The sequence below is a fragment of the Ixodes scapularis genome, unplaced genomic scaffold (assembly GCF_016920785.2).
Source record: "Ixodes scapularis isolate PalLabHiFi unplaced genomic scaffold, ASM1692078v2 PGA_scaffold2__306_contigs__length_199485367, whole genome shotgun sequence".
NCBI classification, from domain to species: Eukaryota; Metazoa; Arthropoda; class Arachnida; order Ixodida; family Ixodidae; genus Ixodes; species Ixodes scapularis.
The window spans coordinates 102029652-102057581 of NW_024609857.1; the positions used below are offsets into that span (position 1 = coordinate 102029652).

The 27930-nt window shown below is 46.3% G+C and overlaps 1 protein-coding gene across 2 annotated transcripts in view; it reads right to left on the bottom strand.

Moving 5' to 3' along the window:
- Positions 1–27930, bottom strand: part of LOC120845191 (metabotropic glutamate receptor 5) — a 460349-nt gene that overhangs the window by 372176 nt on the left and 60243 nt on the right. The window contains exon 1 of one of the 2 annotated variants that reach the window (XM_040503389.2): positions 26107–26650. The exons of the other annotated variant lie outside the window; for it this stretch is intronic. The gene's annotated coding sequence lies outside the window, so the exon portion shown is untranslated. Of the gene's footprint in view, positions 1–26106; positions 26651–27930 lie in introns of those variants that run through there. 2 annotated transcript variants of the gene reach the window in all.

Here is a 27930-nt window from a genome sequence, read left to right on the forward strand (position 1 = left end):
CACTAGGATTGATAAACTGGCGATTCAGGAACCTAACAACGATCCATCCAACTGCCGCCTGTCGCCCTACGTAGCCTATGACAGTTCTACAAAAAGGAAGGACTGCAAGCCACGATCTGTAGTCTTTGTTCGCGCCGGCCTTCCTCAATCGCCAGGAGGCCTATCTTCAGTTTCGAAGAGTAGTGCTGAATATGCTGCTGTATCTGTTAGATACAAAAACGTGTACTTCACAGTCGTTTCAGTGTATGTCCCTCCGAATTGCAAATGGGATGTCGGAGAGCTTTCCGATGTAAAGCAGAGATGCAGAGGCCATCTTATACTCTGTGGAGATTTCAACGCCCCGAACAAGATATGGGGTGACCGCAAAAATACAAGAAGAGGATTTGATCTTGATAATATGACATCTTCACTTCATTTTGAGGCCCTTAATGACGGTGCGGAAACGTTCATCAGACCTGGAGTTGGCCGCAGTATATTAGACCTGACGTTCCTGTCCCCGGATATATTGGCAGATTGGAATGTGCTAGCCGATTCCTGGGGCAGTGATCATATACCGATCATGATTACCAGCAAGTTTGCCAAAAAGACAAACAAAACTTACAAAGAGGTTCGAGTTACCAACTGGGATGTATTCTGATCTCACATAAACTTTGCTCTAGCTGGCAGCACGACAGAAGACACAACAGCCATGATTGCACGAGCCATTCAGCTGTCAACAAAGACCACTAGAGTACCATACACCCGGCCTGTTCCCGACCTCATGTACCTAAACCTAAGGGCTGCTCGACGCCGCGCAACGACAAGCTTGAAAAACAGATGATCTGGATGAGTGGACTGAACATCGCAAGATCGATGCCAAATTTCGCCGATATACTGAGCGCCTCCAACGCCTACAGTGGAACCAACTATGTGAGTCGTTTGGTTCCCCATCGGGTATTTCGAGTGCATGGAGGATCGTCAGAGTCTTGGAAGATAAAAAGCAACCCGAGCATCCCGTTGCAGGATTAGCGCTAGCCCTAGGCCGCACTACTCAAGAAACCGCGGAGCTTTTTGCTGATGCGTTCGCTGCCCCAATTCCGCCACCACAGGGATACAAGGACAAGCCTCCAGTTCCATTGAAAACAAATCCTTGCTCAGAAATGGACGCTGACTTCACCATCACTGAACTTGATGTTGCCCTCCGACGCTCGCGCCGTCGAACCGCTCCGGGACCGGACGGCGTAACGTTACAAGCACTGAGAAATCTTTCTTTTCCGCATAGAGAGGCCTTACTGGAGTCTATCAACAACATATGGAGAACGGCAAAAATCCCTGCAGCATAGCTCACCTCTGTAGTGGTTCCTATCAGAAAGCAAGGAAAACCCGGTGATCGGATTGAATCCTACCGGCCAACTTCTCTGATTAATTAGGCGTTCCCCAAGAAAGTGTACTGAGCCCGTTTCTGTTCAACCTTACCATGGCAGAACTTCCGCTATGCATAAACTCCACAGAAACGTCCAGTACAACAGTTCACATGACGATATACGCCGATGATGTGGCAATTTGGTGTGTCGGTCCATCCAGACTGTCAAGGACCATCGGCAACAGGCTTCAGAAAGTTCTTGACAGCACGACTTCTACTCTAGAAGAACTAGGACTTACTTTATCTACAAGCAAAACAGCCTTCCTCTGTTACCGCCCTGGTCGACACCCAAACCGCAAAGTTGAAAATACACCAGCCTTCAAAGGAATACCGATCCAGAGAGTCTCAACGTACCGATACTTGGGGATGAAAATAGATGACCACGTTACATGGAGACCCGAGATAAAACGACTTGTAACACAGTGCACTAAATTATTAACTGTGCTCCGTCACTTCCATCGCCAGAAATCTAGACTGCCTCCTCAGGGACTTCTGATTCTCCTATCGTGGCCTTATCCTCTCTAGAATGTTATACAGCCTACCTCTCATCACAATCAGGGCTCATCAAATGACCACACTCGAACGTTTTCACCGTGTTGCCCTCCGTCAGTGCCTTGGACTGCCAAGCTTCGCGGGCAATACGGCGACACTCGTAGAGGCCAAGGATCAAACAGTAGCTATGCACATAAGAATAAGAGCAGTGAATCATATCACTCGTATGTATGGAGCACGATCTGCGACATCACTGCTGTCCAACATTGAAGAGCGTTTTGATTCGCAGATAGGTCGATGTGTACAAGAATTTAATTTACAAATTGAACCTCCTAATAGCCATTACTTTCCTCCGGCACCTTTCATAACCCAACCGCCGTACATTGTAGAAGAAACGCTTCCTTCTTTCCCGAAAAAGAATTTTATCTCAGCCACTGTCGGAAGGTCGCTTGTAGCTGACCAACTGCCAAGCACGTACAATGGTTGGCTCCAAGTGTTTACTGACGGGTCAACGAATCCCACAACTGCAACAGCTACAGCGGCATTCGTCATTCCCGATGCCGGAATCGAAGCATCACACCGCCTCAACTTCGCAACCACGTCAACGACAGCGGAGCTGGCTGCACTAGCAGCGGCATTAGATGCGCTTCAATACCTCAATCCTTGCAAGACTGTTATTCTCTCCGACTCTCGAAGTGCGTTATTGGCGACGTGCGCGACCGTAAGCGTCGCTGCGGTCGGCCTTCCACGATTGGCCCAAAAGCTGACTATGACGTCGGAAAGGGTATACCATCGACGGAAATAAGGGCAATGAAAGAACTTTAATTTCGACGGTGTTGGCAGTGTTGCTTTGAGAGCGCAATGATTTCAGGCTTCCACCATGCTATTTACAAACACCAGCGAGCTTGTTGTTCGCAAGGTACTGACGTCACAAGGGGGAACCATAGGAGGGCGCCACCAAAACATCTCGCCGCTAATACAATTGGGAAGCTTCAGACCAAGCTCCTTTTCTGGCCCACTGTGTGGCCGACAAGACCCGCAAATTTTGCATGCGAGGGTGGCAGTTGGCTTTTCAATGGATTCCGTCACATATGGGTATCCCCGGCAACGAACGCGCCGATGCCCTTGCTTCAAGGGCACACAAGAAAGAAGAACCCAGTCTTTTCATCCCACGTTATTGCGAAGCTCCTAGACTGTGCAAATTAATTACCACAATGCGTCACCCTCATACAGAAGTTGCAAGCGGGAATCCTCCTCCATCGCTTCCCGAGTTAAAACTAACCAGATCAGATTCCACGCTACTCCATCGCCTTCGTGCAAACTACGCCTACACATCAACGACACTTCACAAGATCTCTAGGTCTAGTACACCCAACTGTGCCAAATGCAATGTCCCAGAGGACCTTGACCACGTCCTCCTAAATTGTTCTCACTACGATCAAGCTCGACAGTCCTTTTTTACCCCCATCCTAAGTGCCAGCACAACTGTGACTCAAAAGAACGAAATCCTTTTTCCTACCGGAGGTCGACGAAGAAGAGAACTTGTTTATAAATCTCTTCTTGAGTACCTCCAAGCCACTGGACCTGCAACGTGCCTCTAGCCCACGGGCCCGTCACCTAAACCAGCCACGCCTTCTCGTCTCAACTGTCATCGACTAATTTGGGATCTCCACACCAGAAGACAGTTCTGCAGTGTCCCCTCTCCGTCAAGAAAATAGCCTCCTGATTCGACCCTACTCATCCAGAGATTGGTGACCAAATCATCCCCAACCCCTCTTCTCTTCTCTTCTCACCCTCTTTCCCTGCCTGTGCGAGTCTTGCCCTTGCCCAAGGAGGCTAACATTACGTGCAGGCATCCCCTCTTCCCGTGTGTAACAACACTCAACAACAACAACAACGCATACTGATAAATTGACAAACGACCCCAGAAAGTGTGCTGCGATGGATAGTGGCAGCTGCTAAAGTAGCTTCTGCATTGTAGAAAGACATGTAGGAGATTTGCTTTCTACCTGTGTGATGTATGCAATGTGTTCTTTGCTTTAGGTGTGATTGATGTAAGACAAATGTGTGAGGTAATCTGTGCTTTGGTGGCCAGATGTTCCATGTATTAAAGAAACACACAGAAAGGCTATTTTTGTAACGCTTTCTTAGACCGGGGGCGCCTTTGACCGCGCCTGCAATAGAAGACGCGAAAGTACGTACGCGAGTCGTTTTGTAAAGCCGGGGTCACACTGCTTTCACATCATTCAAAAGACCGTTTGCATACAGATTCGAACGCGAGACACCACAAGATCCTTGCTTCGAATGCCGCATGTCAATGAGTTCAAAAAGAAACTTCACACGCGGCATTCGAACTACAGGTATTGTGGTACTCGTGTTTCCAGACTGTCTTTTGTATGATGTTTGAACATTGTGACCCGGGCTTAAAGGCGCGGAGAGCACACAAGAACGGAACCTGGGCGGCGGCAGTGGGGAGGCGAGGGAGCGTGTCTGCGCAGCGCGACCACGTGGTATTTTGAAACGTCGGCTGCCCTGAAGGGTGAGAAGAGGAAGACTGAGGAAGGGAGGGCGTTCTTCCCAAGATGGATGAAGGAGGAGGGGGGGGGGAGTGAAAGTCTTGCCGTTTGTGAGTAACGACGAGGAGAGGAAGAGCAGTGCCTCTGCTGTAGAATGGGGTTTTGCGTTCGTATATGAGCATTTCTTGCCGGGAACTAACTAACAGCTACCGCTGTAATATTAACCGTTTACTGACTATAGATAACTTGAACGTTGCCATCTCCCACGCAGCTTTTGGAGCAGGAAAACAGCCAAAAAAACCGAAGGCTTACCACAGAGCTAAAATAGGAAGAAAAAATATTGTCGACCTCACACGAACCAAACTCCCTGCGGTGCTTTGTTAGACCTCTGCCCCATACCGTGTTTACCATCGCCTCCCGAATGCGTCCACTGACACGACTATCTTGTGACCCGATCTCTTATTGAAAGCTCGCGAACCGTGTCCGCTCGGAACCCAAAGTCCTCCCGCATATTCTTCGCCAGGGCTGAAAGCCGCTCTCTCAACGACATGAGGACAACGACGAACTCGGGATTATCCATAATTAAGGGGGCGCCCAGAACGGCGGCAACAAGGACACGCCTCCTTCGGCGCGCGGAAACCGGGACACCTAATTAATTACGAGCTTAAAGTCTAACTAATTGTTTTCGAGCGATCGGTGATTAACTGCACTTCCCATCACAACCCCCCCCCCCCCCCCCCCCCCCGCTTCCCCACCCTCCCTCTCTCGTATTTTCCATCCCTTCTCCAACCGGCATCCGGTTGGTCAGGCGTCCTCATCAATATTTAACCTGCTAGTTTCCTTCCCTATGATTTCGCCACTCCCTCGATTAACTCGCTAATACCTGAATCGTAGCTGCGAATTAACGGAGACAGTATACGTATGTATACTGTGGATTAGTCACAATATAGCATAGTTTGTTTGCGCACAGCGCGGGACTTCCAGCATCAGAAATGTTCCCGGTTAATAATGCAGCGGGCAGCTTCAACCTAATTAATTAAATCCAGTCCTTGGCTCATCGGCCAATTCCGCCGGGCGAAATGTCCTTGCCACTCCAATGCCGCTCGCTCCGTTATATAGATGTGCGGGGGGCGGCCATGGCGAAGAGAAGGCGAACGAATTAACGGAGGGGGGAGGGGGGGGGGGGGGTTCACGAGATCCATCAACTATAGTCCGTGCCGCCGGGCGAGACAAAGACGACAGAAACAAGCACGCTCCCATATTTATATACGGTCTGGACAGTTTGCATTGGAATTTTTTCAACCGCGCGCGCGCGGAGTGCACAGAGGAGGTCACGAACAATAGGGAGTTTTCGGAGATTGTTCCCCCACCCCCCCGCTCTCCCCAATGAAGACGCCTCTACTGCGCATGTGCGCCACTTTAATTTTGCCTGCAGAGTTCCCTATCTCGTGACGGGTAACGGAGAGCGGTGCGGGACGGCGGAAACGATTTACGAAAACTCCCTATGCGGGTAGATATTAAGGGAGATGAGGAGAAGAGAGCGCGCGGGAACGCCGGCGAGCCGAGCTCTGATTGGGGAATCGAGACGAATTTTCTGCTCACAGGACGTTAAATGAGCCTTACTTAGGCCTTTTTTTTCGGTGGATTTTTGTCGTTGTTAAACCCATACGCTCTCTCTCATTCAACTACCGGTTATTTTACCTTTTATAACCAAATAGTGGAAGCTCAACTTTCTCCCCGCTATAAGAGGCCTATTTTTATTTATTTATTTATACATATGTGCTTGCCCGTAGCCCGTGGCAGGGAGGAACAACATATAACAAAGCGATACAGTTCATAGCTCCAATAAAAACTTTAAACAATACCGTATTTACAAAATTTGACCCGAGACGCGCCCATAGAATAATAAAAAAGAGACTAAATGCGCGTAAAAAAAAAGCGATAATCACTGTAACAATAAATTTGTGCTGACCACAATAATCAACAATAACCAAAGGCACGTTCCTTGTACATTCGAACTGATAACAAAAAAGACAATATAAAAAGACAGCTTCAATACAACATTCAAAAAGTCACGCGATATTTAGATATTTTACTTCAAAGACAGTGAACAAGAGAAAAGAGCACTGAGGCGAGACGCTTACGTTTTAAACACAGTAAATAAGTCTAACAGCATCCTCAGACATTGAAATATCGTTGTGATTTACAATATGCTCGGGAAGCTTATTCCAATCGGGAATTGTACATGAAAAAAAAAAAAAAAATGAATATTCGAAAACATCAATTCTGGCCATATATGACTGAAATGCTTTAGAACAGTGGTTCTCAACCATCAATGTTTTGCGGGCCCCTTTTGGATCGGCGGAGATGATGGAGGACCTCGTTCGTGGTGAGGGGAGAGAAAATGTATACGGTTAAATATAATATATGTATACAAAACGGATATAACTAAGGGCTAGTATGAAGTAGACTTCTCTTATCGATATACACATAAAAAAACTCGCCCGAAAATTAAAAGTTTATTCTCGTTTTGAAAAAAAGATTACTTTTATTGTCGGGTTTGATTGACTGATGAAGCAGGGCTTCGCGGACCCCCATTTGGGAACCATTGCTTTAGAATGATTCAGTCTAGCTGATTTGTATGTAATGTTCCTAAGAAAAATGTAACAGTTGATCTTTATTTGGTTTTAGAGGCCTCTTATAACCCGGAAGGAGTTTGTCATTTCATCATACCGTATAGTTCTTGACACAGACATCCGCAGTGCTCATGAAAGCACGGGCGCAAGTGGGAGGCTTTCGAAAGCGCCTCCTATGCGCGAGTTTTTGAACAAACAGAACCAATCGGCTAAGATGGTGTCACTGCCCGTGCCTCCGTCTGCACTCTGGACTTTTTGTGACATGGAGTATATGTAACCTAATCTTTTTTCTCCCCCTTCTATCCCCCACGCTGCCCGCAAGGCTAAATAGTACTTTTTATTTTCATGGTAACCTTTAAATTGTGAGAAAATGACAGAACAAACCGGTGATCGATCTCGTACTGCCTCCCTCTCGTCGTCAAAATGAAACACTTTTAAAAGTCTGCCCTTCATTGTAAGCGCTAAAAACCCTGCAAACTGGCCAACATAAAAGACACCATCATAGTTACGACTCAAATAATGCTACAAATTCCGACTAATTCATTTTATAACATAATGTGGGTATCTAACTTTCGTTTCGACGACGGATTGTCTTCACTGCAGCGTCAACGACTACTCGCCGATATCATGGACGCCGTCCCCACCGCTCGATGGATTCGGTCGCTCGAGTAATCTCCCCTGCAAATATAGCCCTTCAAAGTTCCACGCCTAGGGAAAAACCTTCTCAGTCCTGATTTAATTGTAAATGTTTCGTGCTAATTTCACATCGTAAAAGACGAGCTAAAAACATACAGGAAATATAGAGTTTCTTATTTTTTCACATTCCAGACCTATGCTACTTTCATTGCTAACAAGAACAAATATGTAAAAAAGTAAGGGAAAACAAAATCGAAAACAGAACCGAAAAGCAAAGAGCAAACACGAATTGTCTTAATATCTTTTTTTTTTTATTTTTGCAAGCTATATTAATATACATACCGAACGACCAAGCTGAAAGGCAGTTTACCTTATAAAAATGTGTGCATCATTAATTAATGTAATTCATTAAAGAGACCAAATTATGGCCAAACAACCAGAGAATATCGTGGCGTACTTCCGAAAAATAGAGCTCAGGACACATAGACTACCGTGATATTGTACACACGGATTTAACATGATTCATTGTGCCCTGTTCAAATGCATTCTTGCCATTATTTTAAAATTTTCACACAAAAATGTTATCTGTGCAAATATATCTAAAATAGTTTCAGAACTATTTTATATATATTTAGTTTCAAAATAAAATTGTTTCAAAACAAAACACAGACTAAAAAAAAAAAAGTAATCGAAATTGGCAATTTAAATTGCGTGACTATTCCGACAGAAATAAAGAAAAATTACTACTCCACGCCGGCTTGGACATTGCGAAGAAGTGGGCATAGAAAACGCGCGCAAACATTACATATTCAAGTGCTCGCCAGAGCGTAAAAGACACGCGCGCACTGACGCGATCTCAATAAGACGTGCTCACGAACCTCCCTAAAATACTACCGCGCCACGCTCACAAACTCGTGCATCCCCACAATTAAAAACCTTGAGACAGAGGAAACGCAAAGGAGGACATGCACCCAACCGTTTCATATAGAATATGGGATATGGGACATACACCCCACCGTCTCTTATGACACGGTGTGTGTATATCCTTCTTTATGTTTTCTTTGTTTCGAGAATTTTAATTATGACAGTGCACCAGCTCGCTTGCGTTTTAACTTTCATTTCGTGTATCCCGAACACGACCAGAAACCCACCCAGAGGAGGCGACACCACGTAGCAGCAAAGACATGACTTACAGGAAAAGAAATCTCGTTCCTGTCGAAATGCGCAGCAAATACTTCCGTTGCCTGGCGGCGAAAATTCGAAACAGAAGAACGGCGATTAAATGCGGACCGTTGGAATCGTATTCCGCAAGCCACAAAAAAGAGAAGAAAAAAAAATGGGGGAAAACAAAAAAAGAGCAGCACTGTCGGCAGGCACACCTCCGAAAACTATAGTAACGAAATACCGCTCAGCCAGAAGTCCTAACGCTTCTATAGAGAAGTGACTGCGGTGGGTTACGACGTATAATCGGCCCGACTCTCCAGTGGGCCCACTCGAGGGTTATTTATTAGAAGGAAGCTGACCCCGAACCCTCCCCCGGCGCTGGGATACCCTTCCAGCGTCCTCGACTCGCGGAGTTTCCTCCCCGTGACATGCAACGAGTTCCTGAGTGCGCGGCCCAAATATTTCTGCCAGCCGCGTCCGCTCAAAGTGGCCTGGTTCGAAGGCAGCGCCAAGGGCCGAGGTGTTACGGCAGCCGGTGTGCAGATGTTACACAAAGCGAGGGAGTGGGCTCTTAGCGGGGCTTTGGCCGGAGGGAGCTTGTCCGATGATATATATATACGAGGCTGGAAGACGAGTCAGGGGATAAAATTGGTGCCGGTCAGCTAGGCGGTCCAGAGTGTGCTCCGGAGTCTCCACCGGATCGCAGCGCCCTCCCACGCGGCGCGTCGGACAAGTAAACTACAAAGATCGAAAGCGTGAAGAAAAATATTAAATAAGAAAGGAAGGAGGTTCGGCCGGAAATGACGCTCCTCTTCCGGTTTCAGGTCCACTGAACAAAACAGATAAAGTAAGGGGGGGCGGAAGGGGGAAGGATTAGAAATGTGGGAAAGGTTGAGTGTGGCTCTGCCGGATGCAACGTCCTCGGCTTGGATTTTAAGTTTCCTTGTTCGGACTCTTTTTATTCTTTGTCATTTTCTATCTCTCTTTCATTATGGCTTTTTTTCTGGATTCGTAAAACAGAATTTGCGAACAAACAATAAGAAAAAAAAAAATAAAGTCGCGTAACGTCACGCAAGGGGATCGGCTGTCCATGGGTTCCGCCGCTTGTGTGTGTGGGTGAAATTACCGCGTGCTTCTCTAAGCGTTAAATGGATACTTCAACGAAATTTGAAATATACCCGTCGTGTTCGAAAATAGGTTGAATATGATCCAGAATATCAATGACAATCGCACGTTTGTATTTTGAGCCTGGTGACTGTATTTTTTTTTTTTTTTTTTGTTATAAACGGCCCACTCTGGCAAGCCCTCGGAAAGCAGCCTGCGGAGACCACGTGACATTTGACGCAATTGTGACGTAGTTCGTCTCGGGACGAGCAAAGCTACGGTGAGGGTGACGTCGGAGAGGATGGCCTTGTCATTCCAGCCACCGAGCGGCTGCTTTTGTACGAATTTCGAGTGACGGGTTAATCTTCTGTAATCTGGCAGAGGGAACACTTCTTGTACACACAAAAGAAATTCTCGGGAGGAGGGGAGTTCCTCCTTCCCCTCTTCTCTCGACGTGGCCTGAGGCGAGACAGTCGACGTCACTACCTCTCAAGGTTCCTCGACGGGCATTACAAACGAGGCGTTAGCGACATTCACCTGGTGCTCTTTGCTAATCGTTTAATTCGTTTTAAAATTCCTTTTCGTGACTTTTCTAACAAGATATTGGTGTGTTCGATGTGATACTGCTCCTTTCAACACATATAGACCAAAAAATAAGCGCCGAAATTTCGTTGTAGTATCCCTTTAATTAAGGGGTGCTGCTATAAGCACGCCTGCTACTTGTATACGGGGACCATCTATAGCTGAGAACAAACTGCAATGCTCTTTCGCACAATGCGCTCTAAAAAAAGAAAGCTGCAAACCTCTACATGTAATAGAATAGGACGGAATAATCATCAAAACCTACACATTTCTTTTCAGATGATTGTTTAGAAATTTGTCAGTTTAACAAGTGTTCGTTTTATCTAAAATCCTTTATTAGCGGCGAGATGTTTCGTTCGCGCCCTCGTTTGGTTACCTTTCGTGACGTCATTATATCGTGAACAACAAGCTCGATGGTGTTTGTAATGGGTATGGTAGAAGCCTGAAATCATAGCGCTCTCAAGGCAACACTACCAACACCGTCACAGCTGAAGTTCTTACATTCCTTTTATTTCCGTCGATGCGACATCCTTTGCTGACGTCATAGTCAGCATTCGCCCAATTGTGGAAGGCCGACCACAGCGACGCTTTCGATCGCTCACGTCGCTAATTAGCGGCGAGATGTTTTAGTGGCGCCCTCCTACGGTTCCCCCTTGTGACGTCATTAAATTGCAAACAACAAGTTCGATGGTGTTTGTAAATAGCATGGTGGAGGCTTGAAATCATTGCGCTCTCAAAGGAACACTGCCAACACCATCAAAATTAAAGTTCTTTCATTTCTCTTATTTCCGTTGATGATAAATCCTTTTATGACGTCATAGTCAGCGTTCGGCCAATTGTGGAAGGCCGACTACAGTGGCGCTTTCGATCGCTCACGTCGCCAATAGGGCGCATTCACTGGACGCCATCTTTGAAGGCGATGTTTAAAGCGCATGCTCAGAATGAGATCACATTAATAGCCTGCTAAGACCGGCAATATTGATGGTGCGGAATGCACATGGCGAAAGTACTGCAGAAGTTTACCGTCAGCACGCGCTCAGCAGCCGCGCACACGGATATGGGCGTCAATGAATAATCCCTATTGCAATGTGTCGGAGATGTCCCTTTCTGACATTACATCTTAAAGGGACACTGACACCCCCCCCCCCCCCCCCCCAAATTTTTTTTTCTTTTTTTTCCAGGCGATTTATTATGGTGTCGGAGTACTACCCAATTAATCTTTTGCTACAGAGTCGCGTATTTTTTTAATAAAGCCAAAAAACGCAACTGCTCAAAATTGAAAGCGAAACCCACGCATCGCACGGAGATGTGGAGAAGATAGAGTGAGTGGCGGAAGCCACGTGGCTACACTCGACCGTGCGATTTGTTTTTTTTTTTTTTTCTTCCGGGTGCAGCAGACGAAATGCGTTCGGGATCTGTTCGCCGTTCGCTGTTCTGTACTTCAAGATGAGTTGTTTTGTACATTTAAGTGTTGGCAATTATTAGTGAGTGCCCGTGGGGAATTCCCGTGATCGGCTCCGAAAAGAATACTTCCAAGATATTGCATGAAGAGCTGCCTCACATCTGAAAGTGGCATTGTGCGGCAGAGGTGTCAAAAATGGAATCCCATACCATTTAGTTCAGCGACGGGTCATCCACAACAATTGTGTTTTTTTTTTTTTTTCAGTGATAATTGTTAAAAAAACAAAAATAAACATCGCAAAATGTTTGAAAAATAAAATGGTATGCCCACACGAGGGATCGAACCCGTGCCCGCTGCATGGGAAGCAGACGTCTTTCCACTGAGCTACTGAATGAACTCTTTCGTTCGTTGTAATGCCTGTAATTCATCCGGTTGAATTTATGTCGGAAGTTTGCTGCCGATTTCCCTCCAGTACATGCACTCCCTGCTTGAAGTCGGGCAGCACCACGCATTAGCCACATTCGCACCAAGTAAAGAAACCGTACGCGTGCGTATTCAACTCGATGTAAGCACTTCCTGCTTGACGTTTGAGCGAGCGATATCTTCAGCCACGAGAAGAGACGACGGTTCGGCGACGTCCTCGTGCAATCGGCTTGCTGGTCGGGCGTGTAGTACGGGATGAATACCAGTTCTTTCGATCGGACCAAAATTTCTCTTTCGAAGGAAGACAGAATTCGCCGGTACCGCGAACAACAGTTCTGAAGCAGAGGTCCCACGCCCGTCGTCCGCTGCCACCCGCGAGTCCCACGAAACGCGAAACGACGCCATGTTGAGAACTATGCAGTGAACGCACAGAATGCTTCCGGTTGTCGGTGCAACAATTTTTTTTTTCAATTAACGTATTTTCAGCTTTTTGGAAACCACAAAAAAAATGTGTTTCATATATTTTTTTTTAATTTTTAGTATTGACTGTGCGCCTTCAATGACCCGCGACTTTGATTAAATTTGGTGGTCGCATCGAAACCTTAGAAAACGGCCCGTGACCACGGAAAAGAAAGTGAGCGCGACTCAAACCGGCCATTTCTCGATCGGCGGTTTTCGGGCGGAAAGAAACCGAATTTCGAGCCGCAAATTCTGTTCTGGGTAGTTGGGCCCTCATATGTCACGTACAACTAAAAACCTCGGTGAGCATAAATACCCTGTCAGTGTCCCTTTAAAGGGCTGTTTTCTTTTTTTTTTTTTCATTTTTAGCCTTTGATGATTTCGGTAAAAGAACAGGAGTGATTAAATGTATTTTAATGCACACTCGATTAAGATACATACTCCACCTACTTGTTCACATAATCACCCATGAATTTAGGCAATAAACCCTTTTGAAAAGTCAGAGTCACCTTCTGGCAGTCCCGAAGGTTCAGATATAGCCACGATTGGAGATTATGCTCGGCAAAATCAAGCACCCTCGATTTCGTAAATCGAGGGTGGCATAAAAGGACTTAAACGTTTCCCCTCTCTACTCTATGCTTTCGAACCAACGTGGTAGAGGGCCTTAGAGCGATAAACTGGCAGCTGAAACTGATCCCTCCAATTAGCCGCCACCATGTTGCACATTTTTGCCCACTAGACAGCTTTTACGTCTAGATTTTGACGAAGTACCGCGCACAAATAATTGATTATTGGTCTTTAATAACAGCACCGATGAGATAAGTTATGTTGCGTTTGTTTTTAGTCCGAAATGTACTTTTACGACAAACATTCGGGCAGCTTCGCAATGCCTCACCAGATGCCGACAGCCGCGATGCTCTATTTTGGGTTTTTATCGGAGCTAGACACTGACCTCTGGGGCTAACACTATTGAAAAAGTTGTTTATCATGCTTTTATAGCGATTGCTAAAAAAATCTTGACTCAGTTTTCCGTAAAAAACTCAGGATTTGGTTCGGTCGCGTGTCCAGTGGTCAAAATTGTACAACATGGCGGCAGCCAAGGGGGGTCGCTTTTGCCTGGTGAACGGGATACCGGTTTATCGCTCTAAACACCTCACTGTTTCGAAGACGTTCGCTTTTTCTGTTGTGAAGAAGCTGTGTAGTTCAGCCATCAGAGCGATCGGGTTTGGCTCTCCACGGGGTCAGTAGAATGACTTTCGGGAAGGTCTATTATCATGACATTACCGAATAATTTTGGATGTCCTCCTCGAAGAAGGCTGCCGCCTGGTTTCTCAGTCATTCTATCGCAAATTCAACAAGTCCTTCAGTCGACACAGACGTTTTTCCCTGACCGCCATCACCACGTAAGTCTATTCGTCCTTCACGAAACCTCATGAAGTTTCCGACTGGTGGTTTCGTTAACACATGATGGAATGGCTGAGAGCCTAGGCAGCAAGTTTATTTTAGGAGGGCATTCAAAAGCTTGAGCCACATCATGGTAAGTGCCTAAATCTGTTCGGTGAGTACGTGCAGAAATAGCTACAATATATAACTAAATTCTGTGTAGATTGGAAATACGTTATCGCTTCTGTTCCTTTTACACAAATAATCAAAGTTTGACAAAAAAAAAACAGTTTAAGTACGTCAGTTACGAGATATCATGTTTTTTCTTGTTAAGTTTCACCCTGCTCGACTCTAGCCATAACTTAGTGCAGTCTCAATAGAGCTTTCTTATTGAATATTGTCACAAAAAACAGGTGACGAACGGAAGTAAACTGAACAAAATAAACGTTTCTTTCGGGCGAACTTGTGTCCAAATTAAAGGAAAATAACAGCACGTCGAAGGCGTCGAGTGTCGGCGATACAACAGGGTCGAGCGCAAGCGACAACTCACTGCATAAGGCTACGCAGGGCTTCTTTTATAGCACTCTCCTTTTTAGAGCATTCTGTTCTAGAACTAACGATGACCTTCTCGATTTTTCTAGAAGCATCGCCTTAGGAGTAAATGAAAACATCTGCTGGTCCCAGGATTCGAACCCGGTACCTCTGCGTGACAGTCGGGCGCAGTGCCCACTGGGCAACCACTAATTTTTTTCTCTTCTATATTTCACACTGGGCTACCACTAAGCACGCGGCAATATATCGTTCCCAATCTGAAAAAGTACAAACTACGGCGAAATCGAATTCGGGACTTTTGCGCGAAAATAAATAAATCAACACTCGTGGTCGCTCACTCGTTCGGTTTGAGACCAAAAGCGAAGCTTCGAATCTCCCGGAAAATTCCGAGACAACTACCTTGGAAACCGAGAAATCTTCTTTCCAAATGCAGCGGTCGCAAAAGTTTTCGGTATGCAGTACCCCGGTACTGCATATACGATTTGCTCTTCTGCCAGATATTCTGAGATCGGAGCAGTCTTCGAGGAAGTCATCGAGAAGCAGCGGCGGCTTCGCCAATAAACGTAGTGTCGGCAAACCGACCGAGTTGCCTCAACGCACACGCACACACGCACAGATTGAACGCCTTGCGCCCAAGACTTCCCGGAATGTCGTGTTCCAGACGACGACTGTCCCCGCTTCCTCGGGAAATTTCCAGCTGTTCCGACGTCATTCTGACGACTTCTATATGATAGGAAGCGTTCCTCGCGTTCCGAAAACGCCGATCGCTCGGCTCGCCCGCCTTTGTCCCCCCCCTCCCCCCCCCCCCCCCCCCCCCCCCCCGCGCCGTGCCGAAGGCACGTTGATATCTGGAGCCGCTCTCGGTACATACAAACACACACCCGCGACTCGATTCTCGCAAAACTGTACGCGCCCTTTACTTCGTTCACCCGTCTAAGCTGACAGTGCAGTGAAAGTTACGCGCTCGTCGAACCAAAACAACCGCCTCTATTTCCTCACCTCACCCTGCTCTTTGCGCGTGGGTAAGGGCGAGACTGTGATCACGTGGCGAGATATCGACGTATGCGATTGGTCCGCCGAGCACGTATCTTTCACACCGCACTGTCAACTTAGGGGAGAACGGAGTATATGAAACGATCGACCGCAAAGTTTCTGGGAAGAAGTTTTCCACAGCGCGCCTACTCAAGGCGGAGGCATTGCGGAATTCGCGACGGAAATGACGACACCGGGAGGGGACGACGAACTTGAAAAGCGAATTCTGTGCCGCCAACACTGAGCTCGTCGCCCTCTTCGTCTCGCGTCGTGTGCCGTGACGCCTGTTCAAATGGCGCCTTTCACAGACGTCTGGCTCGTGTCGCGGATGCCTGGAAAGGAAACTTTGTTGGACGGTGATGTAACAATAATGAGATGCTGCGAAACCGCTAGTTTTCGTTGCAAAATTCACCTAGAGAATGACAAGACAAAGATGGGGCTCCTCGTTCGACGGTTGACCCTCGCAACGTCTGTTCAGGGTGCGACAAACACTCGCCCGAATACGAGACCTGCGATTTGTCCTGGGCTTTTCACAGGATTGAAAAGGGTGCGACGTGGCATAAACAAGCATGGAATGAGCACATGTAGGCCAGAGGCGGATCCATAACTCCGTGCGGGGGGGACTTTGGTTGCGCCTTTTGTTTTAGCCGCCGCAGAACCACACTGCGCCGACGGCCCACAGATGTGGGCCGCTGCGCCGACTTATTGGCTCCAAGCCGCGGACATCAGTCTCGTTTGAAGCGACGGAGTGGTTCTCCAAGTTCAGAGTACAAGTGTGGCTGCTACGGTGCGACCTACCCTATTTCGAACCCTCGTCCTTGAGTACCGAGCCTTCTACCAATTGGCAGGCCGCTAGTCGGTTTTATTTCGGGAGGGGGGGGAGTCGACTTTGTTTGGGGAAGACCGCCCCCGTCGCCCCCCATTGGATCCGCTCCTGATGTAGGGCGCCAACTGAACTCTCTGACGTCAGGAAAAAGGCAAGACGTTTACAATTAGAATTAGAGCGCAGCTCTTGAGGAGGGGGCGGGGAAGGTACGGAGAGGAGGGTATGCCCCTCCTCCCCCTCCGTACTCTCCCCTCCTCTTCTTCCGCCCCCCCCCCCTTTAGCGGGAAATTTTCGCAAAATTTCCCGCTGCATTTTGCGAAAATTTCATTGCTCTATTTAACGGGGAAATTTTCCCCCTAGCTTTAGCGGGGATATTTTTCCGTTAAATTTATCAGGAACATTTTCGCAAAATTTCCCGGCTTAATTTAAAGGAAACGTTTCGCCGCAAAATTAGCGGAAAATTTTCCCTTTAAGTTTTAGCTGAAAGATTTTCGCCGAAATTCCCCGCTTAATTCAGCGGAAAATTTTCCCCACTACACGTAACAGAAAACTTTTCCCGCTAATATTAGCGGGTAAATTTTCCGTTAAATTTAGCGGGGAATATTTACCACAATGCAACGCGCGGTTACGGCGGCTTGTACTATTCTAATAATGCAACGCGCATGGTTCCGGCGACGCTGACGGCGACGCCGCACAAACCGGAAACAGGCGCCTAAGAGCTGCGCTCTAAATACTGTGGTGGCGCTGCTGTCCGTACTGCGCCTGCGCAAACGCATCATCTCGCGCGACTCTGGTTTCTGCACACGCGCAACACCTGATGAGGGCAAAAACGCGGTCTCGTTTCAAACAGCGTGCACGTTGAGTTGCTCTCACTCATCGTTTACCCGAAGTAGGAGTTCGAGTCATCACGGTACCGGCACGGCACCATTTATTACGGAGTTTTCGAAGATCGTTTTCGCCGTCCCGCAACGCTCTCCGCAGCGCACCACGCTACCCGGAACGCTACAATCAAGGCCATGGGCGCGCAGGCGCAGTAGCGGCTTCTTCGCTGCAGAGGGTTTAGAGCATGCAGGGAGAAACGCGGTCTACGAAACTCCCTATTGAGCCGACGGTCGGCGCCTCACGGCGCTGTGACTAGAGTGTGGCGTTCTTTTCCCACGGGCTCGCTCCTCGTGCGCCCACCGCAGTGCCGTCAAAGTTCCCTTCGTGCCCAGAAACTTGCACAAAATGTGTATAGCACGGACTTAGAGAAGATGGGAGTTCCGAGCTAACCCGTATGAAAAAATATTCGCAAAACCTTTGATGTCTAGAAAGACGAATTTAAGCATGCCTCGATCATATCTGATAAACTCGGAGACGCGCAGAATGCGTTGCAAACGAGCTCCACACACGCAGTGTGTGTGTGTTTGTGTGTGTGTGCATGTGTGTGTGTGTGACGTCAGGTTGTCTGCCTGACGCCACTGTGTCGCGTGACACAGTGACATTTTATGGCATCCGAAATTGACGTCAAGTCGCGTGACGACAGGATCACGTGACATCATGAGGTCACGTGACCTGTATGGTGGTCAGGCGTCTCTCTTTACTCGGGTAATCAAGCCCCATAACATATTTTGTGTTTCAAATTGCGACAAATCACCAACGTCGTCTCGGAGCTATAGCTCTGCCTGTGGTGCACCACGCCGGCTCACGGATTATCAGATGGCCGCTTAAGATCTCGGTCGAGGTTTCTTCTACTTGACGGAGACTTATCGCGGAAAGTGTTATGTTGCTTAAGTGTCGCTGGCCCACCAAAATATTCATATTAAAACAGCGCGACCGGACGAGGACAAAACAAATGATGACTACAAAAAACAAAACAAAAAAAGCATTGACTAGTTTTATAGATTTTTTTAAAGTCACGTGCCGATTATTAGAATGTGGGAACCACTCGACAATCGCTGAACCAATTATATCGTGGAACGTGCAAATCATTCCATAACATAGCGAAGGGAACCTAGGAGCGCGGCCAACACCAGGGGCCGACGATCCAAACAGCGTCGAAGTTATATCGTCACCGCGCTCATCACCTTCTGTGACTGTGTTTTTGCCTTCTAGTGCAACAAAGCGCATAAAGTATGCGGTGACGTTGCGGTTTTAGACTACCACCATTGTCCAGGGATTCAACAGCTGCCAACAGAGGGCAGTCATTCAAAAGAAATCTAAAATTCAAGATTTCCCCCCCACCCCCCCCCCCCCCCCTAAAAAAAAAAAAAAGAGATAGGCGGCCGCCTCCTTAGGATGGGATTGCGCCTGCGCAAGAAATAACTCGGTGATATCGGTTATACACTTCGAACACGCCAAGCCCCGACCTAAGAATTCGACCTCACTATCTAATACTGTCAAGGAAGCCTGACTCGCGCATATTAGACCCTCCTTTTTTTTTTTTTTATTTTGCGTGTTTTGATTATTTCTCCAGCTTGTTTGTCCCTGCGTTTATGCAACACGACAGTCTTTTCTAGTAGCGGCTTATAAGGTCCAGTCTCCGCAATGTAATGTCAGTAACGTAACACAGGACAACGAGCTCAAGAAAGTGAAGGGACACAAAACAAAAAAGGAAGGACTATCCTGCATGAGTCAGGCTTCTTTGACATTATTAGATGGTGTGGTGGAATTTCTAGATAAGGGGATCTTCAGTTGGCAGCGTATAGCCAATATCACCGAGTTGTTTGTTACGAAGGCTAAATTTCAACATTCGTAGGGCGTCGTGCACGCATGTTTTCTTTTGGTTTCATTAAAAATATAACCAGTCATTTATTTCTTAGCGTTCGTTTCGTCCAGTCTCTCGCTTCGTTCGTGCTCAGTCTTGCTGTTTCCCTAAGAATTCGTACCAGCTCTTAAAATGATCTATTCTGTTGATATCAAAATATTCTCATCAGGTAGAAATGAGCCTCAATCCTACGCCGATAGGCATACGTGCCCAAATGCCCTGCCTACGTAAATCTCCATAAACGAACGTGAACGTGAATCGATCTTTTATTGAAATTTGCTCTGTATGAAAGAACCCTACAGCAGGTAACACCGGGGAGAAAATGGCACAAATAGCAACGCACAAAGATGCGTAAAAACACAACGGTAATGTTAGAACAAAAATATGAGTCGCTTGTGCCGGGTGTTTGCGAGTCCTTGACAATACTGCTTCACAATTGCAGCTGTCCACACTGGTTTTTAAGATATAGGGAATAAAGCTGGTTATGCTTCAAATAATTAGGCTTAAATGTAGTTTGTGTATATATTTTGTTCGGAAATCAAAAATGCTTTTTGTGACGCACGCCTTCCCCAACTGAGTCCCTTGAAGTATGCGTATAACGGGTTTATCTTCGCATAGAAAATCCGATTGGTCCGGATCACTAACAAAGTGAATGGACTAGAGGAGACTTATTGGTAATCTGAGCTTACGGCAGCTCGATGTCTTGTCGAGTGTGACGACTCTGACAGTCGCCGAGACGAGGGATGAGGCCTTTCGACCGCGCGTTGTATAACCCTGCTGCTGGGCAGCTCAGCGGAACTATAGTGAAAGGGCGCGAGTCTGTTAGACGGTCTAAAGGAACGTCGTTCCGCTTTCGGAAAGCCGTCAGCGGCCATGCTGGTGAATCACTTCTGCCATTGTTCCAAGTTGCTTGCACTTGCACCGGATATATTTATTACTATAGTTGGTCAGGAAAAGCTTCGCCTCCATCACACAAACGTTGCCTTCGGCGGCGTTTGCAACGAAGTGTTTTTCCAAGTAGAAAGCTCGAGCTGGAGGTAGAACACCTACTGCATTCTTTAGGCCCGTTCACACTCTTGCAACCGAGTACGACCGAGAGAGACCAGGCCGGTTTTTAAGCCTCTTTCGATCTCTTAGGACCATGCAGTTGCGCTGCCGCGCATCCGGTCTTAAGAAGTCGCAAAAGGCTCAAAAACCGGTTTGGTCTTTATCGGTCTTACTCAGCAATGCGACTACTCGAGCGGTGGTTCGTCGTTCGGCAACGAAAGAAACTCCAGCAAGTAGGACACCACCGTCTCCACGCATATAGAAGCGCATAAAGCAACGGTTCGCCAGTATGGACGCCCGCGATACTTCGAACAGGATGTCCGCCAGTTGACACCCGGCTCTAAATTAGAAAGAAAATATACGTAAAGCTTTTATAAAAGATATCTGCATGCAAGATGCATGCTCGCGGGTACTATGAAGCAGGCGTCCGAGCAGTGCGCCCTATAATGCAACTCAAACTAAAGTATACGCGACACGGTATGCCGATTACAACATCGGCGCTTTTTTTTTTGTGTGTGTGTGCTTTATTGGTACAAGGCAGAAAATAACACTAGCTGTTGCGGGCTGAGGTAGTGCCATAAAAAAAGCCAATAATACCCGCACGAGTATAGCCACAGTAGTACACTGTTATACTGAATAGAGCCATACAGTGGCATGGATACATACATACGGAGGCATAAACTCTGATTAGGCCAAGAATACGCCACTGCGGTATGGAATCTACTCTTCTAAAAATTGAACGTAATCAAAACTGCAGAGTTTACGTTTCATATACGGTAGATACAAACGGACCGATTTTATTTCTCAAATGTTGTCATTGTCAAATATTTCGCCGTTGTGTTCCCGACGTAAGCTGTCTAGACTAAAGCTTTTGTCTTGTATTGTGAACACGCACTCTGGTATCAGTCCTTCAACATGCTTGCTCCCTCCGTTCAAACAGTTCACAAGAACAAACCAATCGCGCCACATTGAAGCCTTTCGATTGTCGTCCAAAATGTTTAAATATTTTTTTTTTCCTAGGACAGATGATGATTGGAACCTTTTACCAAGAAGTTTTATGCGCTACATTTGAACAATTTGCCGATGTCCGTTCTTTAATTTTATTAGTGTGATGCGCTCTTACAAATTTTTCCATGAGATCGTTTATGACGTATACTTCTTTGGTCTCATTAATGGTTTAAGAATGGTCATGAGTCATCCTGTGGTGTTTTATTTTATCATCATTCTGGTTTCGCAGTGGTTATAGCGCCGGCTATTTGTCCATCACTTCTGTCGCCGCGCCACTTCATATCGTGATTCATTGGCTTGCGATATGAACGTTAAGGATTGTAAAATTCTCTTCAGTGTCACATTTGATATTTTTCCACAATGCTTAGGCCCGAAAATGGCGTGCAGGATACTTTAAGTAAATAAAATAAAATAAATGCCATCTGTAAGAAAAAAATTTAAACCAGCGATCGTTTGTTTATATCAACTGTGTCGCACTCTGTATGTCTCACCTGTCTTCATTTCGTGTTTTTCTTTTCTTTCCAGTAGATGTATAAAATAGTATATAGTCGAAATAGGCATAAAAATTAACCTCACTATCAAATTCCCGTTAATTCGTACGATTCATTTCGACTATTATTTTTTTTTTCGTTGGAGACTATACAAAAAGAGTGAAAATGACACGTGAATTGTATACACGTAGTTGTATAATATATAGTGTTCTACAGCTCAGCCTTCACATTGTTGGTAAAAACTGTATATAAATAAATAAACTCAAATGAAGGTAACCAGTTTGCTACACTTGCATGTATATATCTACGGCATACGTGGTATATATATGTATATATATATATATATATATATATATATATATATATATATATATATATATATATATATATATATATATATATATATATATATATATATATATATATATCAGAATATTTAATAATAAAAAATACACCCTTTTTGCCTAACACTGAGTCTCAGGTAAGTTATGCATAAAATAAAGGATTGATTCTGTGTGTAAGAAGCCAGGGTTTGAGTATCGTTTCTTTACCATTAATAGCACGCGAACAAACACGCGTAATTAATTTCTAAATCTATATTAGTGTCGATTTAATTTTTTTTCTGCATCTCCGAGAAAAGGCGAGACTAAGAGAATCAAAAAATGTGATCAATCATGAATTTAAAAAAAAAAAAACTACTACATCAAGAGAAATGTTAAATGACACTGCTGACCACTCGCCGTGTTCCCTAGGGCATGTTGCGGCGTCCTGTCAGCCAGTCTTGCATGTTTTAGAGACGGCTGTCGCATCGGCCGCACGGTTCCGGCGCGTCCGTCTTCAGATGTTGTTGGGGCCTGCGCGAAGGTACTGGGCCTCCAAGACCACTCTTGTCTAAGGTATGTTCTCTCCATCGGGAGCCTTCGACCGCCTCCATTTTCTTATCCCGTGCTGTTCTTCTCTTGCCCCTTGCTTGTTTTTCGACGGTATCATCACATACATGATAACAAATGCTCGCAAAGTCTTATTCTGGATAACGTCTCTGAAGTTTGCTTTGCTGGTTCACCTTGCGACACCAGCTGTCGTCTCTATGCAAAAAAGAATCGGCAATATACAATATCTATCACGCTGGAGCAGCGAGACGAGGCTTTCCCGGCCCAGTCTTTGTTATTAACCCGCGCAGTGCATAAACGTGTCTTCAAAGGGCGCGCTCTAAGAATAGTGCTACATCGAGCGTGTCGCCTTTAAAAGACGAAACGTCTCAATGGCTTCGGGTGTGTGGGGGTCACACGCCAAGCGTAAAATTACGCCTTAAGTGCGCTTTCGGTCACGATACAGCCGTTCTCCGGGGTTTTTCGCCCCCGGGTATTTGCGCGGGATCCATTCTGTCCTATAATCGGCAAATGTTGCCTATACTCTATGTCACCATAAGTGCGGGCGTGGGCAATGCTATAAGAGCGAACACCCTGTCCTGAAAGTCGCTTTGACTTCACGCGCGCGCGTGCATAGCGGGCATGCTTGAAAGCGTCGCGTTCGCTCTCGTTGCTTGTCTTTTGGTAGCACTCATGGTAAAATTGGGGTGAAACAAAGTAGAATGGAAAAATTTAATACAAGATCGAATGCCGAATTTTCCCCGCCGAATGAGCTCACAATCTTGAATCTCTGCATGCTCCACGGCGTGCGCTCGTTGGCCGATTCAGTAAGGCCTTCCATCTTAAAGGGACCATGAAACGATATCAAGTTGGAATGTCCATAACTTTGCAGAGACGTACTGGTCCTAGTGTGGCCCAATTATACTCGCAGAGACCACCACAGATTCAGAGGCTTCTTTGTCGCATTAAGATTACAAGGACAAAAAGAGACTATTTCTTTCACTTTTGTTTTCGCAAAGCTTGATGACGTGATTGTAGGATCTAAAACACCGGCCTGACCACAGTCGAGCGCGGCTCGTGGATTGGGCACGAGAACTGCGTGAGCACTCGGCTTTGGCCCGTAACAATCAACAGTGCCTTGGCGGACACTCGGGTAGTGGCTCGTGTCCAACCACTGCGGTGATGAGGACAGCCGAACTCTAACAATGCCTTGAGCTCAGCACACGTTTTCTACTTTGCCAACCCCAGTGCGTGGCTATGATTAACTATGGCGGTATAGGATAAGCACCAGGCAACGTGGCCACTTGTTCTGGCTTCTAGTTGAGGGGATGAACGATGCTCATATTTCTCAAATTTGTTTGCAGACTGCCATTGCCTAAAAAAAACAAAAAAAAAAAACTAAGGCAAGTTTTTTTTTGTTTTTTAGATGCACACGTTTTAGTTTTAGAAGTAAAAATATGATTTACATCACAAGAAGACGACGCCTGCAGGCAGGACCTCAAGGTGTACAAAATTATATTTGGTCAACAAAACCCCGCACCCTAAACACTGCTCTGAGCATAGCGCTCGTTCCCTCGCTGCCTAATATATAACAAATGCATTCTAATGTTTTCTTTTTTACGTAGTTCTATCGCCAGTGTCTATTTCTTATGTGTAACATTCAACTATAGGAACAGCGAACTGGACTACGCAGGTTCTTTAGTTTGACCTCGTCGAAAATAGTCATTGAATACCGCCTTAAATAAACTCTGACGTACACTCCCACTAGCTGGCACGACTTTGAGTGCCCAAGCAAAGAGCATGAACAAAGATAAAAATCGCTGTATGCCGCAAAGCTAAAAAAAGCCCTCTCTATTCTTATAAGGCCGTCACTGACTGTTTGCGTTGAAACGCTTCGGGGTCACCTCTTGAGGATATCATTAGAGACAATAAAGTCCGGAAATTTCATTCTCTTACTCGCAGCGCATGCAAGGCAAGCACGCTCACAAAGTATGCAACCTGTTGCTGTAGCTTCGACAATTCGAGTCGTGAAGTAAACTGAGGTTTTCATTCTTTCAATGCATAGAAAATGAGCCCCACAATCGCATTTACAAAGGAGCACATAAGGCGTAATATTATGCATCCTCCCTCTAAAGCTCGAAGAAAAAATGTAAGATTGCGACACTCCTAAACTTCTCAACACTCATACGGAGACCAGAAGCAAGTAAGAATGCTAAAACACGAGAGAACGTTGCACTACGGCGTGATGACGTTTTAAACTGTGCGATGTTTAAGTATGTTTGGCAAAGAGTTTCGCACATTTTATTTTAATTGGGCTTCGATAGAGAGGATAAGCATTTTACTAAAGTTGTCCTTTCTAAAAAAAAAAAAGAAAAAAAAAACATTTTTTTTAAATAACATATTATCGCTTACTTTAGGCACACAAAAAAAACATACGAACATCTTTTTTGGCCATCAAATGTCACAAACGTGTGCCCCCTTCCTTCAACTTCTCAATTTCTCACTTCTTCGACCTTTTCTTTTTTGTATTATCCTAACTGTCCTAACTTATTTCTTCTCAACTTCAAATTATGAAGCAGCCGGCGCCATTTTTAGGGCTCTCAAGATATCCGCAGTATTGTCTCTTTTACTATGCGAGCTATGTATACGATAAATATTTTACTTATATAATCTATTTAGCAAATTAATCTCGACTAAAAAGTCGGACTAATTTGGAGCCCGACTTCTTTTGAAAGTAAAACACGACGCTAAAAAACGAGAATGCTACACGCGTGTCCAAAGCCGCGGTCCCACTGTGATCCTGCACTTACAAAAGACACGCGGTGTTTGCCGCAGGACGTGACGGCAGAATGATGATCTGCGCACACTCCTCGGCCATGGTCGAAGCCCGTTCGCTTCCTACATGCTTCGAAGGTGTCCGCAAACAGTTGTTTATGACCGATGTTGCAGGACCTTCATACGAAGGAGACCTCGGCCAGTATCTGCAGACTTTTTTTTGTGTGATGTAGTAGCGGCGGGACCGAGGCTTTTAATGCCGTGACTAAACATGCGGATTCGTGGGCGGATCCGCGCAGGCGGAAAGTGGATTTTGGAGCCGAAATAAGCGAAATCGACTCGTCGCTGGCGGAAAATCTAGACCGCGGTCCCCGACTCGTATATGCAGATTTTCCGCCATCGAAGAGTCGATTTCGCCACGCGAATCTAAAATTTATTTTCTCGTTTGCGGGGATTTGGCCCTCGAATTCGCGAGTGTGAACGCACCCTAAATCTGTTTTTTTTTTTTTTTTTTCTTGCTATAAAAAAGGTCGAAGTAGCTCATGTCGCGTTCTGTCTCACCTTTTTCCGAGGACACATCGCCGTAGACGTCGCTCCCAATTAAACCGAGGTCACGGTAAAACCAGAATCCAGGGAAGAAAATCCGGCCAAGCCTCCTCTTCGACGATTAGTGACTCTTTCGTCAGAACGCCCACCACTCGCACCGGAACGACGGGCACACCATTTAGCGCGATACTTGGCACCTCACCACAACATCCGCCGACTCGCTCACTCCCACCGACGACGTCACCGTTGGCGGCCTCGCACCTCCTTCTATACCACAGATCGCGTACCGAACAGCGAAGTCACAACGCGCGCAGCACCACACACCACGTGACCGATGTTCACTACCACCACACCCCCGCCGCCGCGAAACACCACCGACGAGCAAGGCGGAGAGATCTGCTTGGCGCTCAAGATCGCCCAAGTCGGTCAACGGAAACCAAACGCATGGAAACGACGCACAAAGACGAGACGACGGTTGTCACACCCCACACGAGTCTGCGCGGCATTCGAGAAACATGGCGCGCTTCTCGCGCAACAAACTATCGCGGACAGACGACACTGTCAGTCAGTCGTACACGCCCGACAATCGCAGGATGCGGCATCCTCTTCGTAAGCGAAAGACTATAAAAAAATGAAAGTGAGAAAAGGAAGCAAAACAAATAGGCAGTAGTAGTGTACCAGAAAGAGGAAGGTGGTCGACAGATTTTTTTGTTGAAACGTGAGACGTACGGGGACAAACCGAAACGGAGAGAGCGATGCTGCACAAACTGACTCTATATAAAGAGCGCGTGATGTTGCGACGGAAGGGTAACGCGCGACTTCTCGTGCGACTGCTCACTACCAATTCTTTGTCTTTTTTTTTTTCTTTTTAGGAGACATCGTTAGTTTCAAAAAGGAGCGGAGAGGAAGTGAAAGAAGAGGCAACGAGAGTCAAGGCCGATTTACTTGGCGAGTCGCAGCCTAAACCGAAGCCAGTTCGCATACGCGCCGCCCAAGTGGGATTGATAACATCTAAGGAAGACGGAGCTGACAGTGCGGTGGGCAGCTACGCGCTCGACGGACTAATCAACCACCGCCCTTTTAACAGCAGACCCCGCTCTCTGCGCGTGGGCATGGGCGGGAGCGTGATCACATGGTGAAAGATATACGTATGAATGGCCTAACGTCCACGTAGCTTCCAAGGCAATGTCAGCTTAGGGGTGAACAAAGCACATATATGGCGGACTGAAAGAAAGAGCGAGGGCAAGGCGAAAGGCAAGGAGAGGAAGAGGGAGGCAAGCACGGTGGGGTCGCGCGTTTCGCTTGCACCATCTGTGCGGCTTTCGATAAAACGAAAATAACAAAGAGAGTTTATCAAAGAACAGGAAGCGAGCTAGGGGAAGAGGAAGTGAGACAGAAATCAAACGACCACGCGTAACGCGGCGAGAACAACAACGTCTGTGGAGCCGTAGTCGCAATCCGTGGGGGAAAAAAATGAGACCAACTTGACGAAGTGGCCGCGACTTCTTGAAAATGGGAGGGAGGCATACAGGGGGCATTCAGTCGGCAACATAACTTCCAAATACGGTCGATATAACATGCCTCATCTATTCCTCATCAGTCAAATGTGTCAAACCATTTTCTTAAGAACGGCAACAGATGCCTTTTTTTTTTTTATTATGACGTAATATTTTGTTGTTTTTGTGGCAGTGGTAATGATTTTTCCAGGGTGAAATATTGAGGATCGCTGATGTATACGTTAAAATCTATTGGGACATACCAACGAACAGACCAAAGCTTGTAACCAAAATAATAGGTCGAAACATATATTTATTTAATTGTGGCGAAGTTTTTTTAATT